Here is an 8,796-nt window from a genome sequence, read left to right as displayed (position 1 = left end):
TTAAAAGTGGATGATTTCAGCTAGTGGTTTCTTTGAAATCTAGGGAAATGATTTCCTATCATTTAATTAAAAATTAAAAAAAAAATATATATATATATATTAGTAATGATAGGGATGTCTGGGTGACTCAGTCAGTTAAGTGTCCAGCTCTTGGTTTCAACTCAGATCATGATCTCATGGTCTGTGAGTTCGAGCCTCATATTGGGCTCCATGCTGACAGTGTGGGACCTGCTTGGGATTTTCTCTCCCTTTCTTTCTGCCCCTCCCCCACTCATTCTCGCTCACTCTCAAAAAAAAAAAAGAAAGAAAGAAAAACCTTAAGAAATGTTTAAATGATAATGTTTAAGTAATGATAATGACTACTCCTGATGCCTGAGGGATCATTCCAAAGCCAGTTTCCTGAAGATGTGGATCTCAGTACATCAGATTTCACGTGCATTCTATAGCTGGTTCATATCAAGAAAACCTTTATCATGAATCTTAGGCATCCCACAAGAAAAAGGGAAAACTTTCTTGCTTTTGTGGGTAGGTTTTGGGAACTCATATGTAAGAAAATTATCTGGAATTTAGTACCCTTCTTAAAACAATTAAAGGAGAAAATATTCTTTTGGTTCTCATATAAAATTATAGATGGACATCTGCATATTCATCTAGAAGAAATTCTGGATTATTGAAATATGACATTTCAACTAGAATCATATCATCATCACCTGAAATAGATCATAATTCATCAAGGTCATTGTTTTCTAAGACTGAATGATCGTAGAATTGCTTGATAAAGCTCTCCTACCCCAGCCCAGACTTAGACGGTAGGAATTGTAATCCTCCCCCCAGTGATTCTGATGCACAAAATGGTGGGTGTCACTGGCATTGGCCCCCTGTCCCTCCCTCTGTAGCATCTTGGTCCAATGCCTGCCCATCCATGTGGCATATGAATGGACCCACCTGCAGCAGGGCTTCGTGGACATTGTTCTAATTAGCTGCACAGTCAGGACACGTGTGAGTAGGAAAAGCATACTTATAAGGATCTAAGGATATTTTGAAAATGGAATTTTCCTTTGCTAAGTTTTTTGTGTCTTTTAATATTTTTTAATGTTTATTTTATTTTTGAGAGAGTGTGCGAGGCAGTGGGGGAGGGGCAGAGAGAGAGGGAGACACAGAATCTGAAGCAGGCTCTAGGCTCTGAGCTGTCAGCACAGAACCCGACAGGGGGCTCAAACTCTCGAGCTGTGAGATCATGCCCTGAACCGAAGTTGGACACTCGATGGACTGAATAACCCAGGTGCCCCAGTGTTTTGTCTTTTAAACTTCACAATAACTCTCAGAAAAATCATATTTCAAATCCAAGACAATTCACGATATCCTCTTATTTTTACTTAAAAATTTTTTTTAAATGTTTACTTATTTTTGAGAGAGAGGAAGAGAGCACAAGTAGGGGAAGGGCAGGGAGAGACAGAGACACAGAATCCAAAGCAGGCTCCAGTCTCTGAGCTGTCAGCACAGAGCCCAATGTAGGGCTTGACCTCAGGAGCCATGAGATCATGAGCTGCGCCAAAGTCAAATAAATGCTCAGCCGACTGAGCCACCCAGGTGCCCTGACATCCTCTTATTTTTGCCAGATCCAAAGCTCCAGAGTGGTTTCTTTGAAATTTAAACTGTCCGTTCACCTGCAGTGTGCATGGACAGAGCACATGGGGAAGATAGCCCTGTCCCCAAACCCTGTGTTCTCACGGCAGGGCGATCAAGTATCAGTTTGTAAGCGATTCAACTATAATTCATCCCAGCTCAGAGTGGAGATCATGTCCAATCCCACTGCTGCATCACGCATGATGTGAAGAATGCTCTGTCATTCTGTTACCTGATGTCATCTCTAACACAAGAGAAGCAAGAACGGAGATTAAAGGACAGCGGGACACTCTGAGCAGTTTTCCCTGAGAGTAACTAGAATGACGGGATTAAATTTCTGTTGGCTATTAAGAACCCATGGTCAGTTGTAACTGCCTGTGTTTCTCCAGCTTCCCAGGACCTTTGCTCAAATGACCTCAGCACCCTGCTGGCACGCACATGGTGCCCGAGTCCAAACAGATTCTCTTCTGACTTGTAATGGGAAGAAGGGCTGAGAGTTGATAGTTTCTGAGGTAGCTGAGTAGGTGAGTCCTGCCAACATCTGGGCCGTCCCCTTGGGCAGATAGAATATTTCTATTAAAAGAGGCAACCTTTGCTGACAGATTTCACCCTCTTCCACAGCCACCCCCCACCTCTCTCCATGCCATTTGCTATCTCCTGGAACTGAATGTCTGGGATGATAGATTCCTCCCCCTTTTTGCTGGCATGGCCCTTTTTCTTACAATATCTGTATATAATCTTGAACTTTGAGGCTGCTCCAAGTGGTGGGGTCCCAGGGAATCAGCTGGCTTCAGTCACCCTGAAGGATTCACTCTGAGTTCTGACTGTTTGAGGTCAGAAGCTCTCCAAGTTGTTGCTTTACTTCCAAGATACTTCTGTCCCTCACCTGTAGGATACTACCGAGCTGGGGACCCATCCACTTTGCAGCCACATCTAACAGCAGTGGCTGGCCTTTTGGGTACCTCTTGAATTCAAGAACTTCTCTGCCTTTGGCATTGACTTGTTCCCCACCCCCCTCCAGAGTATCCCAGGATGTTGTAAAATGTCAAGTAATTTTTATCTGAAACAAGGGGTGGCATTTGAACCATCATATGTCATAGGGACATGCCTGCCAGAGCTAAAAAGAGACTCTTATCACATCCTGTCCTGGCCTGGGAGCATTTGGGGATGAGTAACCACTTGACTCTTACTGGCGTTTCTCGGCTGCCGCTGGCCCTGAGGTGAGCCAGAGCTGTGTCTGTACTAGCATCCCGGCCCTACATTCAAAACAGTTACATCTTTTAAAAAGAGGGGCTTTTGAGTGCTTTTAGACATTAAAAAAATGTGAAGGATCAGTGTTCTCAAGGTAGTGAACAAGCTTTTTTGTACCAGGCAAAAGTAAACCAAGAAGTACATTAAGAGGGATTTGGGTAAGGCTGTTGAATTGTAGAGATTGCCATCAGTGTAGACACTGAACTGAAGAAGGAGAAAGCAACATTCCTCTCAGGCCCTTTGTGAGTATTGTTATAAGTATTACTGTTATCCAAAAAGGCAAAAAGAAATCGCAAGATGTTACATGTTGAAAGAGTAGAATGAAGTAGATCTGGTGTGCATGGCAAGCACACCAGTGTAACTTGGAAACTTGTAAGCAAGCAGTGCTTTGGGTACCGGAGAGCCTCAGGCAGCCCTGACACTCACAGGTGTGTGTATACACGCACGTTCACAATTCGGTGGAGTATGTCACAAGGCATGGGAGTTGAGGAGCAAGAGGGAGTCCAGGGAGACCTCACAGATGTAAAAGACAAAAAGGTGTACCTTATGCTCATTATAGCACTGCCTCTACTTTATGTAGTTTACACTTTTTTTTAAATAAAAAATTAAGTACTACAATTAGCTGTAGGTTGGGCAGAACTTCCCTACTGATTTATGGTGCCGAAAGCATGAAATAAAAGATTGATAAAAATTAACCATATTTAATTTTTTTCTTTAATGTTTATTGTCAAGTTGGTTTCCATATAACACCCTGTGCTCATCCCACCCTCCTGCATGCCCATCACCCCTTTTCCCCTCTTCCCCACCCCCATCAACCCTCAGTTTGTTCTCAGTATTTAAGAGTCTCTTATGGTTTGCCTCCCTCCGTCTCCTTAACTATTTTTTACCCTTCCCCTCCCCCATGGCCCTCTGTTAAGTTTCTCATGTTCCACATATGAGTAAAAACATGAAAATTAGCCATATTTTTAAAATGCCACCACTTTCCCACTGCGAGGGTGGGGGGACCACCAAAGAGAAAAGAAAAACTCGGAAAACTACCTGTGGCTCCTATCACAGATATGTGGTTAATATATTAATATGTAAACTTCCAGAAATCCAAAAAAACCCCAAAAACTAAAACAAAAAAAAACAAAAGCACTGTAAGAAAACTGGCAAAGCATCTAAACTGACAACACACAGAATGGGAGAAAGGACATTTAAATGGGTCTAAACCATGTGAAAGGGTGCTCAACTGCATTCAAGGTAAAAGAAATAAAAATGTACTGTGACCAGAAAGCCTCAGTAGAGCAAAAATCTAGAAGTTGGTCATGAGCTGGGGAACCAAGAACTATTGGTGATGGGAATGAAAACATGACCATGTTTGTGCCGGGCAGTTTACTTATATCAGATGTTATATAGTGTAGCTTTGCATCTAATAGCAGACTCAAAACTTTGATGCTCGTCCACAGGGGGCTGGGTAGGTAAATGATAGAATACTGAGCAGCTGTGACGAGATGAGGTCAATGTGGGAAGATGTCATCCGTGCACCTGTAGGGACAGATCCCCGGAGAGCATCGCTCAGGGTACTCTGTGTTTGTACACAAAAGGCAAGAGAGACGTTTGCTCGTACTTTCTTGCCTAAAGAAAGTCTGTAAGGACAGACAGGAAACTAATTGTGCACTAGGAAACAAGTGAGAGGGCTGGAATGTTTCTCTGCAAACCTTCTCCTACTTTGTAGCTTCATTGGAACCACATGAATCGAGAAATTACAAACTTAAGCTGGGTTTTTAAAAGACCGTGCTGTGGGCTCAGTACAGAGTCACCTTTGCAGATCAAGTTCTGGTTTTATGTATTACATCTATTAGCAGTATAAGTTTATACGAATTGAGTAAAAATCCAAAAATAACAGTTAGGTCATTTGAAAACATATGCCTCAGGTGCCCATTAAATGTGCTTTTCAATATACATTTTGTTCAGAATGTGGTCTGAGCAGCCCTAGATGGGTACTTGGATTAAGTAAGATCTTGCAAGTGTTGTGAGGGAGAAGGCTCCCTTTGGCCATTCCTCTGCCATTTCATCACCTTCCTGGTCCAGACAGCTGCTCTATTAAATGTGAATTTCAGGTATGTTTCAAAACTACAGGTGAAGAAATCAGATGAACTGTCTGGCCATAAATTATATCCTGATTCTCTGGAGAGTTTTTAGCCTGGAGCCAGAGCCGTTTTACTTGTGTTTGAGACTTAAAGCATTTACTTGCTGAATGCTCTTCTCATTTTTATTTTAAAAGCTGCACATCCGCATCTATTGGCTTCACACCGTGTGCAACAGAATTCCGTCTGTGCAAGACAACGATTGCTATGTTTAGTTTTTTTGGGAAACAAAAGCATTAACTTCTCTCCTTCCCACTTTTCTTCTTCCTTTTTTAAAAATTTATTTATTTATTTAGAGAGCGAGAACCAGCGGGGGAGGGGCAGAGAGCATGAGGTCGACAGAGGAGCAGAAGCAGGCTCTTTACTGATGGCGGAGAGCCCAATGTGGGGCTTGAACTCATGAACTGTGGGATCATGACCTGAGCTGAAGTTGACCTGAGCCAAAGTTGGATGCCTACTGATTGAGCCACCGAGGCACCCCTTATTTTCTTCTTTATAAGGAAGAAAGAAAGGATTCTTTGCATTTCCACTGTTGTGTATCGGGTCATGAGAGAGAAGAGCTGGGTTTTTGGGGGCTCCGTCACGGGGTTACTTCTTCACAGGTACTAACTGATTTCATGGCAACAATTAGGCCCTGGTGACCACTTGCGTTCATTTAACTGAAGAAAAGTCACCTCCAAGGAGGGGAAAGAAGGGACTCTGAGTCATGCTCAGAGTCATCCAGTAATCAGGCCATTAAGGAAGTCCTTCTTCATCATCTTTTTTTTTAATGTTTTATTTATTTATTTATTTTGAGAGAGACAGAGACAGCACTCGTGGGGGGAAGGGCAGCTAGAGAGGGAGAGAATTCCAAGCCGCACAGAGCCCGATGTGAGGCTCGATCCCCTTGAAGCCATAAGAGCATGACCTGAGCCGGAATCATGAGTCGGAAGCTTAACCAACTGAGCCACCCAGGTGCCCCATCCTTCCTCATCATCTTAATGGAAATGTAAAGATTTTAGAGAATTTTTTGATATTTCTCCCCTCTTTCTATTTAACATTAGATGTTGTCACCTTTTAGACCCGACAGTTTTCATCTTTAAATATTATATTGCGAAGCCATGAAAACTGCAGCTTACAAGTTCACACAGTTTACAGGTATTTGCTTAGAAGGTAGGACCCTACACACATTTATATTGTATTTGAAATGGAGACATTTGTGTGTTCTTTCTTCCAAAAATCATTGTGGTGCTGAACGCTTATGCAGCCCCAGCCACTTCATGCAGGGGTGTGGGCTTTCTTGCTTGTGGGGCCTGGACCCGGGAGCTTGCCTGCCCCGAGCAGCAAATGAGAGGTGAGGCGGGCAAGGCAGTGGTGTTGGAAGTTGTACCACAGCAGGGGGGCGCTTGGTGAAGCATCTCGACATGTTCTCCTCATCTGTGAATTGTTGCACCGAAATCAAAACTGCGTTGGCAGGGACTGGCATTTAGGATTGTTAGTAGCTCCATACATGGTTAAAAGTGAAAAGATCAAAACATAACCTAATGATCCAGGGCCCCGTGTTTTGAAAGAGCCCTAGCAGATCTCTCACGTCAACCCCAAACGCTCGCTGATTTGGATGAAGTGGAATTTATAGTGATCCTAGCAGGCAGTGAGCTGGTAAAAAGAGAAATAATTAGGAGGGTAAAACTGGATAAGGATCCAAGAGCATGGACTGGACAGGTGATGATGTGTGTGTATGTGTGTTGGGAAGGAGTGCCAGACGGGAGAACGGATGGAGGGGGGAAGGAGGAGGCAAGCGAGTGGGATGAGGAGCAGCTGATGCCCCAGGTAGTGTGTCTGCAGAAGCCTGTTGGAGCCGGAAGCTGGGTCACAGACACGAGTGTCCTCCATCTTTGGAACAGCCTTCTTACCTGCATCTTAGACGGGGCATAATTGGCCTCAGAGCCCGTGAGCTGGAAAATGCCAGTGCTGGGGTTTTGAACTCCTGTCTATCTGAAAGAGCCCAGGCCCTTGACCTCCGGGCAGCTCTTTGCAGTAAGTCCGATCCAAGGCCTGTCGTTAGCTGCCTATGATGGTGTCAGAGCTAAAAGCCACTGGTTGAATCCTGAATGGCGAGGGCAAGACTTGCATTATTTAGTTGGACATTGGACATTGCTGAACCCTTCCCAGATGGGCGCCTGAAGTGGCTAGGTTTTTCGGTGAAGGTGTACAGCGGACTGGCCTAAACCCATGTCCTCTTTTAGAGAAATACATTAGAATGCAGCTCTCCCTAATAGTGGCTAAGAAGCATCTTTTTCATAGGTGAAATAGAGCACGTTCTGATCTTCATAATCATTTTTGGCCCCAAATCTGGGCTCCGGTAAATCTGATGTGTGTAATGGTTTTCAATTAAAACGTGGCATGTGATATTTCAGAAAACAAACTAAACAAAACTCTAGGGAGGGATTTATTTTGTGTGTTTTTTTTTCCTCCTGTCTTTGGGAACTTATTTATGCTGGTATTGTTAGCTATTTTCCTTGGATGACAATCTTGCGTAATTGTAGTAACATATTTCTGTGATACAGAGGATGAAAACCGCAACAAAATACAAAGCTTTCAAGTTAGCACATGAGTAATGTAGATTAATGACAGAGAGAAATGGAGCCAGGAAAGAGGATTTTAGAGAAAAGAACGCTGCAGACACCAGGGAGTGCCTATGTCCTGTGGTTATATCTGATTTCTACAAGTGCGTTGCTCACCATCTGCGCGTTAGAAACAAACTGGCACGTAATCACAATATGTATCAATGTAATGTGGGTCAGTCAGTCCTTCTAGCTCTGATCTGCTACAAAAGGGACCCCTAGCATGGAGTCGTGGGAGGGGGCTATGTGGTGCAACAGGGGACATTAGTTAGGATGACCTTTCATGGTCTCATCTCCTCCTTTCCCTGGTTCCCTGGGAGCTTTTTTGACTAAGTTTTTATCATAATTCCACTCCGGGAGTTTGAGTGGGTCCTTTTCTTTCCCCAAGTTCTGGGACCGGTAATATTCAAATCACATATTCACTAATAATGTTTGTTTAAAGGCACCACCTTGCGACAAACTTTACCATGTAAATGTTGCTGGTGTTTAAAAGAGGAAACTGTGAGTTCTTACAGTCTTGCCTTTGCTGCTGACACCGCCTTGGTCAACCCGTATGGGCTCCTCCATCAGATGGGGAGGTTCAAGGAGCCGCGGCTCTCACCCCAAGCTGCCCCAACACATCTCTCCAGGGGAGTTCTCGGAAAATCCCCCAGCCTGGGTCCCACCTGGGGATTCTGGTCCTGGGGTGTGGCCATTGGTCCTGGGGTGTGGCTGGGGCAGGGGGAGGGCGAGGGGCTCCTCAGGAGGGTCCCACATTCTGCTGTAAAGCCAACTGCTAAACCAGACGATTTCCCAAGCCCATTCCAACCGTAAAGGTAATGCTACCATGAGGTCCCAAATGAAAGTTAAATTTCTCAGTGATTCTTATTAAGAATCTCATCTTGCCCAAAGTACTAAATAGTAGAGCACCTTTTTTTGCTCCTTGTAGTGTATTTTCTAGATTCATTCATTGGGCTACATATAAATGATACCTTATCCTTACCTCCACGTTGTCCATTCAGAATGACAGGCATTCAGAATAGCAAACTGCACGAAAGAGGGCTCCAATGAACAATGTCCTAGTTAATGTAAGCTTCATGAACATCTTTCATATTTGCTATAAATTACATTTGCCCTGTGGGCCAGGGTTCTTGCAACTCGTGAGGAACCCAAATCTAGTCTACCCGACTTGATTTTCGTTTTTGTGC

Source organism: Hyaena hyaena, unplaced genomic scaffold (assembly GCF_003009895.1).
Source record: "Hyaena hyaena isolate Hyena2069 unplaced genomic scaffold, ASM300989v1 scaffold_314, whole genome shotgun sequence".
Taxonomy (NCBI): domain Eukaryota; kingdom Metazoa; phylum Chordata; class Mammalia; order Carnivora; family Hyaenidae; genus Hyaena; species Hyaena hyaena.
This window is presented reverse-complemented; position numbering follows the sequence as displayed.